Genomic DNA, 7,315 nt, shown 5'->3' on the forward strand with positions numbered 1-7,315 from the left:
GTTGGACGTTGAATCACGTTATACTCGCTGTAATTCTCGAGTCACGACCTCAAAGGGATAATTTCCCTGCTTGCAACACAAAATCACAGCATCCACAGTCCTCGCCCGGGGTTGCAAGGTGACATGGGGTAGCAGTGATCAGGAGATGGAGTTTGTGGTGTGGATGAGGATAATGCAGCACACTGGCTGAAGATTACAGCTTCACTTATGACTTGTGATGAAAGTGAAATTGGTAGAAAGGTCATCCCCACCCATCCACTGGCAATGCCCGGGCAGCAGCATTGGCTGTGAGAGAATTGTCAGCCTCTCTGGAGTGCCCAGTCAGAGTTGATTTGTGACGACCAAATCGCTCCATGCAGGAGTCTTATCTGTGGTGTCATGATGGACAGTCAGGCTTCACCAGTTTAGGCCAATTCCAGATTTTGAGGGAAGGTGAAGCGCTGGAGCTGGGTGCCAAGACTCAGCGCGGCAATCACTGATGGTGAGATGGGTTGCGGAGCTGAGAGAGTGAGTGGTCTAATAGATGGAGACCGGAGAGCCTCTGGTGACCACAAAACATAGTGTTCATGAGTGCATCATTGTTCACACACAATAATCGGAAGAATGTTTTGTAATGTGCATTTCCCTCGAATCACTCTTCTCACTCTCGCAAATCAAGAACTCCTGTGACTGGAGGACAGCCCACCTCTGCGGAGGAGGAGGGGTCCCTAGAGGATGCACCATCACGTTATTCCGCTCCACACACAGCACAAAAATCTGTGGGACTGGCATCACATAGGTGGGATTAGAGAGAGAAATTACATTGTTCAGAGTAAATGGAAATTTTTTAAATTAACAACTTTATCACCGGCACTAAGAAAATTGGACAGCGTTTATTTATTATACCAAAAACAGTGCTGATTTTTTTTTATCTATCCTGTTATTATAAAGGCAATATTACACAGTCTGCACTTACCACAGTTTCTGTATTTTACAGTCCGTATCCCTCAAAGCCACAGACAACCGTTTCACCCCTGAATCTCCCAGTTTATTACCATCAATGTTCAGATCCGTCAGTGATCGGTTTGTACTGAGAGCAGAGGCAAGATCCTCGGCACAAGAATCTGTGAGATCGTTATCACATAAGCTGAAGATCAGAGGTAGAAGGATAACAGGGATCAGAGTCAAGTCAGTATTTTAAAGACCATGACTGACAATCATAATGTATAGTGCAAGAAATTCAAAAAACAACTTCCATTTATCTCGAAGGTACAATACGATCCTTGGTGTAAATCTGAAATCCAAATAGAATATGCTGGAAATACTCAGCAGGTCAGGCAATATCTATTTAGGAGGAAAAAATGAGTTAAATGTTACTATCAACGCGCTTTCATTAGAATTTTTTAAAATCAGCGGATCAGCAGGTTTTAAGCAACAGGGAAATGGGGATGGGAGGGCGGCAAGGAAAGGACAAAATGGCAAAAAGAATGATGATGCAGAACAAAAGCATCGGATTCCCATGTCCTTATCCGGGTTGCTAGGGAGGGGCATGGGATGGCCAATGGCTCTGGAATGGAGTTTGTGATGGGGCTGAAGATAATGACTGTAATTTTACCAGAGGCAGCGAAGGCCTGATCAGATTCTAAGTGTGTGTTTGAACGTAGGGTCAGGGTAATCAGAGTTACTTATGTGATTTTATCAGAGCTGACAGTTGGGAGGAGCCATCCACTTCGGCGGTGCAGACAGGCAACGTCCAGGTTCAGATAATAATAATAAAAACAAACAAACTGCGGATGCTGGAAATGTTCTATTGAATGGTCATGAGGACTCGAAACGTCAACTTTGTTCTTCTCCGCCGATGCTGCCAGACCTGCTGAGTTTTTCCAGGTATTTCTGTTTTTATTCAGGTTCAGATAATGCTGGCGCCATCTGTAAAGGCAGCCAGCAGTACTTTCAAACACTGGAGCTCTGGCGGGAGTAGCAACGGAGTCCTGGTTGCTGAATGAAGAGCTGAAATGGCAGAAGACAGATCAAGGGTTGCACACTGATGAGTCTCAAAATAAATGTCAACATTGCATTTGCCTCCCTAACTACCGACTCAACCTGCAAGTTAACCTTAAGAGGATCCTGGACTAGGACTCCCAAGTCCCTTTGCACTCCAGATTTCTGAATTCTCTCCCCATTTAGAAAATAGCCTATGCCTCTATTCTTCCTACCAAAGTGCATGACCTCACACTTCCCCACATTGTATTCCATCTGCCACTTCTTTGCCCATTCTCCTAACCTGTCCAAATCCTTCTGCAGCCTCCCCGCCTCCTCAATACTACCTGTCCCTCCACCTATCTTTGTATCATCTGCAAATTTAGCCAGGATGCCCTTCATTTAGATCATTAATGTATAAAGTGAAAAGTTGTGGTCCCAACACAGACACCTACGGAACTCCACTAGTCACCGGCCGCCATTCTGAGAAGGACACCCTTATCCCCACTCTCTGCCTCCTGCCAGACAGCCAATCTTCTATCCATGCTAGTACCTTGCCTCTAATACCATGGGCTCTTATCTTACTGAGCAGCCTCCTGTGTCAAAGGCCTTCTGGAAGTCCAAGTAGATAACATCCATTGGTTCTCCTTTGTCTAACCTACTCGTTACCTCCTCAAAGAATTCTAACAGATTTGCTAGGCAGCACCTCCCCTTGATGAAACCATGCTGACTTTGCCCGATTTTACCATGCAGTTCTAAGTATTCTGAAATCTCATCCTTAATAATGGACTCTAAAATCTTACCAATGACCGAGGTCAGGCTTATCGGCCTGTCATTTCCCGTCTTTTGCCTCACTCCCTTCTTAAACAGGGGGTTTACATTAGCAACTTTCCATTCCTCTGGGACCTTCCCTGACTCCAGTGATTCCTATCTCTTCAGCTTTCTCCTTCAGAACTCTGGGGTGTAATCCATCTGGTCCAGGCGATTTATCCACCTTCAGACCTTTCAGTTTTCCTAGCACCTTCTCCTTGGTAATGGCCACCATACTCACCTCTGCCCCCGAGCATTTACATCGGTAGCTAAAAGCTTGGTCAAAGTCTGAAGCTGTAAGGAGCATCTTGAAATGTGGAAGAGACGTAGAGGGGCGGGGAGGTTTGTGGCGGGTAACTCATAGAGAAGGACCTAAGCACCAAAGATACGGGCGCGAATGGTGGAACAATTATAACTGGGCAATATCCCAGATTTAGAATATCGCAAATATCACCACGGTCTGTGGGGCTGGGGGTGATTTAAAATTTACAATGGGCGACGCCATGGGGTAATAGTGTGTTGGGGGTGGGGCGGAGGGGAGTAGGAGGGAAGGTGGGGGGTTGTAAACAAGGATGAGGATTTTAAAATCGAGACATTCATTGACCGGTAGATGATGGAGGTCGAGCACAGGCATAATATGTGAACACGACTTGCTGTGGATAAGGACTCTGGTAGCAGGGGTTTGGATGACCGCAAGTTTATGGAAGGCAGAATGTAGGAGGCCGGGCAGGTGTGCATTGGAATAGCAAAGTCTGCATGTAACACAGGCTGGAATGAGGGTTTCACCAGCAGATCAGCTGAGACAAGGCAAAGTCAGACAATGTTGCGAAGATGGATACAGAGCGGTCACGAGATGGTGTGGATATGTGGTCAGAAGTTTATCTCAGGGGCAAATTTGACACCCAATTTGCAAGAAGTCTTGTTTAGCCCAAGGCAATTTTTCAGCCACGGAAAGGAGTCAAAGTTAGGGAATGGAGATTTGAAGGGGCCAGACACAGTGGCTTCTGGCTTCCCAATATTTAATGGGAGGAAATTTATGATTATTCAGGACTGGGTGTGGGATTAACCGTCAGATAATTCAGTCGAGGTGGAACAATCTAGAGATTGGACTGCGAAGCAGAGCCTGATGTCGTCAGCGTACGTTTTTTATTCATTCATGGGATGTGGGCTTCGCTGGCTAGGCCAGCTTTTCTTGCCCGTCCCTAGTTGTCCTTGGAGAAGGTGATGGTGAACCGTCTTCTTGTACTGCTGCAGTCCATGTGCTGTAGGTGTACCCGCGGTGATGTTAGGGAGGGAGTTCCAGGTTTTTGACCGTGCGACAGTAAAGGAATGACAATACATCTTCAAGTCAAAATGATCAGTGTCTTGGAGGGGCACTTCTCTGGTGGTGTTCCCGCGAGTCTGTTGTCCTTGTCCTTCTAGATGGTCGCAGATTTGGGAGATGCTGCCGAAGGAGCCTGTGTGAGCTCGTGATTGAGTCCCCGATCATGGGAAAACAATTGCTCCTTTTGAGGGTGATGTCGACGAGGGGCAGCACGTTGATGGGAAATAGGAAGCGGGCAGGGATAGAACCTTGTGGTGGTTTCAATATCAGTGGTATTGGCGCAGAAGAGGGAAGAGAAGCACTTGCAAATCGATATTCTGGCTATGATTAAATGAAAAAGAATTGCACAGAATCACAGAATTGTTATGGTGCAGAAGGGGACCATTTGGCTGAACACATGAAGGCAATGACCGAATGATTCCATGTAATTGTCTCATGTTTTGTACCGAACATGTAATACATGTAACAAGATTTCAAGCAAAACACAGGTCTACAAATTACTACCAAAATAACTCCTAAAACCCCTAAGTAATCTGGCTTCCACTGACACCCCCGTTAAGGCTACAGTAAAAACAAAGATTTAACCAGATCTCACCAATTCAACACAATACCCTGGCAGAAGAATTCAAAGTGGCTTTTCCAAGCTTTGGTCTGTGTAGACAGTAGACTTGATGCACAAATACTGGAGGCTGTTTGCACTTCCAGTAGATCTTACAATGCCTTCCGCAGCATCATTCTCCTTTTTGCATGTTTGTCCCCTTTAATGTAAGTCCCATTGTTCCCATATGTCATTAGAACTTTACCCTTCTCATAATATGAATCATTTCATAGTGCTAATATTATCAGGAACCTTTGGAAAAAATTAACACGCTGCTTGGCCTACCTTCTCTGGCTAGGTGTAACAGCCAACTATCTCTTTGAAATTCAAACTTTCGTGATTTATCTAAAACTGCAAATTCTCCTCACCTCACATTCTAAGACTTCAGTCATGTAACATTCGTCCTTCTTTTAGCATTTCAAACCTAGCTTCTTTTGATGAGTCAAAGCCTCCAGACCAGCTGTCTCCAATTCAATTAAATCCCACACACACTCAGAGAAACTGTCCAAACACCACATTTACCTACTTTTACAATTAATCACAATAATGTTATGAGAATTATTGTAATTTCGTGACATCTGGAATCCCCTCCCTTAACCTCCCTCCCCTTTACCTCTCTCTTCTTCTTTCAAAAGCTCGTTCAAATCTTCCTACTCGACCAGACAATTGTTCATTTTCCCAAATACCCCTTTGTGAAACTTCGTTTTAAATATTAATGTATAATGCTTCTTTCAAGCCCCTTGGCAAGGGGAGGTGGGAGGTGGGTTTGTTATTTTGTGAAATGCAACAGATACATTGAAGATTCTGCTGTGTTGTTCAGCTGAGCGGACTTCAAAATTAAATTGTGTGGATCCGTCAAAAGTAAATATATCCCTCTGGTCAGAGCTCGTAGTGTGGAATATTGATGAGGGTCACTGCTGAATTTGGGTTGACGAGTATTATCTACCGCTGGCTCCCATTTATAGCGGCAGATACCACAGGCCAACCACGTTCATCATGCCGGACCTCCACCATCGATTTGTAATTTGGTAATTTCCATGAACTGGACACATTACTCAACGTGTGGCCTAGCTGATGATTGATACAGTCCCAGCATAGCCTCCCTTCTACACCTCGGCTAATAAACGAAAGGGTTCCACAGGGCTTCTTAAACACCTTATCGACCTGCCTTGTAACATTCGTGGATCTGTGGAAATTCACTCCAATGTCCATCACTTCCTCAACACCTCCCAATATTCTCTTCATTAATTGTGTATTCCCTTCGACTTGTTTGAGCTCCTAGCTGTATCACATCACTCTCCTCCGAGTTGACTTCCATTAGGTACTTTTCTGTCCATCTAACCAGTCACTTGATATCTTCCTGCTATCAAACCTCCTCACGATCAAACACAGCCAATTTTCTCGTTGCCTGAAAACTCTCTGATGATTCCTCCTATATATATTTACAAATAGTTACTATGTACCACGAAAAGCACGGCTAATCGTGCATGTGTTTTTTTTTCAGAAGGGAAGTCTGATTGATACTAATCCATCTCCCCAATACCTTTAACGTTGATATTTTCAGGATTCACGTCGGTGCTCGGGCGCTCTTTTAACTGTAAGTTCTCCATTCGCTCTGCCATGCAGCCTGATAAACAATTTCCAGTGATGTTTGCAGCAAAACAGTGCAACGGTTTTAAAAACTTTGTATTAAAGCTACACGCCGTTGATTCGTGACACATAGCCTCCTTGGCTCAGAAGTCAATGCCGCCCCCGTCTAATTCCAACCTATCTCGAACGCTTCGTTATGAAGACAGCCAGGAGAGGGTAAAGGCAAGGCGAAACAAGAGTGAGCTCTCGCCACAATGTTGCCCGGCGGCCTGTGAAGCGGCGCTGCTGTGTGACTGTTACTCAGATAAATACATCAATCACAACGGCAGTTGGCCTGTTATTTACCGCTTTCCCAACTTACTCTACACGCCTCATGTCATCGACTGAGGGCCAGGTGGAAATATATTTCAGTTCCCTGCCCTTGCAACACCCCCGAATGATAGTACTAAATTTAAATTTCAACAGGCACTCGGTAAATCCTCCTTGAAGCCCCCGTCGTGCGTTTGCACGACTGTGAGCACCTTCCTTCTAATTCGCCGTGAAATCCATATGCTTCAATTACAACGTCCTTGAGATACGGCAACACTTCGACACTATTTTTACTTCAGTGTTTGAAGTACTTATACTTATTAAATTTAGCATCCTCTCGAAGGCAATTGTGAATGAGCAACTTGCACTGGTCATGCGCGGCATGCCCACATCCCATGGAATAAATAGAAAAGAGATTGCATTGATATCAGCCTATTGATGACGGGAGCTTTTGCAGTTTAAGGTTTGCTTTGGACAGATTATTTTCATCATTGAGAAGAAGGAGAACGCATTTGTTGCTGAACTGCTTCGTGAAGGCCGGATCATTCAGCAGCTCTGGGAAAAACATGCCCTTACAGCTCGCTGGTAACCGGAAGCTTTAACTGGGCAAATACGAGAGTTCCAGATTGTGCACGATCAATCAACAAGGAAGTATGCTGAATTATCCACGCACCGCCAAGTCAATTTCAAAATCAGACGATCATAATAGGGTAACTGGCCGAGGT

This window comes from Cetorhinus maximus, chromosome 35 (genome assembly GCF_964194155.1).
Source record: "Cetorhinus maximus chromosome 35, sCetMax3.hap1.1, whole genome shotgun sequence".
NCBI classification, from domain to species: domain Eukaryota; kingdom Metazoa; phylum Chordata; class Chondrichthyes; order Lamniformes; family Cetorhinidae; genus Cetorhinus; species Cetorhinus maximus.